Below are 1,264 nucleotides of genomic sequence, written 5' to 3' on the forward strand. Positions count from 1 at the left end.
CCAACAAAACTGAATCAACTCAAAATCCCAAGTTCAGACGCGCTGTTGGGGATTGGAACTAGGGCCATCCGTTCCGTAGTCCAATATGATGCCCCCAGTTCTGTTGTTGTAAGTTTTAAAAGCTATGGTACAAGTAAAAGACCGTTTCTGATTTATTGTACGTTTATAGACACACATTCATAATGCATTTCGCTATTAACATATTATTTAACTCGTTGACTCAAAAATCAGCATGGATCTAGCCAGCAAAGAGTTCTAAGATAACTTCCTTTTTTTTGTTCAAGAAGTGAAAAGAAAAATCTTCAAGAAAATTGTTTTAAAAAATCTAGATTCTAATTCACCTTCTCCAAAAAGCAGCGCTGCAGAAATTAGTCTCGGCACCTTATTATTACCCTAATGATCCCGGCTCGTGTCTCTCACACTTGATCTGCCAGGTTATTCGGAACACCTGGGGTCCTCATTTGTGGAGAACAGCCTTCTGAAATGTCTGTGGAGAATGATGGTCGTCATTATACAAATTTTGCTACACTAGACGAGTTTGCACTCCACTTAACAGAGAGGCAACATTTTCTCTATGGCTTGTTTCTCCAGCAATGATCACTTTGCGAAATCATAGAACAACTATCATTCTCGGGCCAAGGTTTCGTTAATGAATTTTGTAATAAAAAGAAAGGAAAGGCTGTGGAAAAAACAGGCAACCCCTCACCCCCCCGTCCCCAACTTTGTGGATAAAGACGAAGTGAAGAAGAGCTAACGTAAAGGCTAATATTATTGTGACAGGTCTTATGAATGTCTTGCTCTCACGAACGACCCCTGCACACTATGTCTTTTCCTCGTACGTGTCAGCCCACTGATTTGTTTCCTATTTTTACCCACTCACTTGTTTTCCTTCCCCATCTCTAACGACCCACGCGTGCCATCGTTTTGTTGGGGTTTGATATTACTCTGTCATTTCCTTCACAAACTTTCCCCTCGTAGATTTTTCTTGTCCGGGGAAAGTTCCATTTTTGTGTGTGTTTTGTCTTTGAGTCCGACCCACTAACCCAGTTTTACAGACATCGATCTCTAGCGCAACTGCCAGAATAATAGACAATCGGTTCACTAAGATTCCAAAACAAGCCACGTTGTTTCGGCCAATCACCAGGAATTGCTCCGAAGCACACAGCGATTTCTTGCCCTCGAGAGTTCTTTGTCCTTTGTGGACTTGGAAAGAAGAAAACGAACAACAAGAGCAGTCCGGTTGGGGTGGGGGGTTGGTGGGGGG

This window comes from Aplysia californica, unplaced genomic scaffold (assembly GCF_000002075.1).
Source record: "Aplysia californica isolate F4 #8 unplaced genomic scaffold, AplCal3.0 scaffold00352, whole genome shotgun sequence".
NCBI classification, from domain to species: Eukaryota; Metazoa; Mollusca; class Gastropoda; order Aplysiida; family Aplysiidae; genus Aplysia; species Aplysia californica.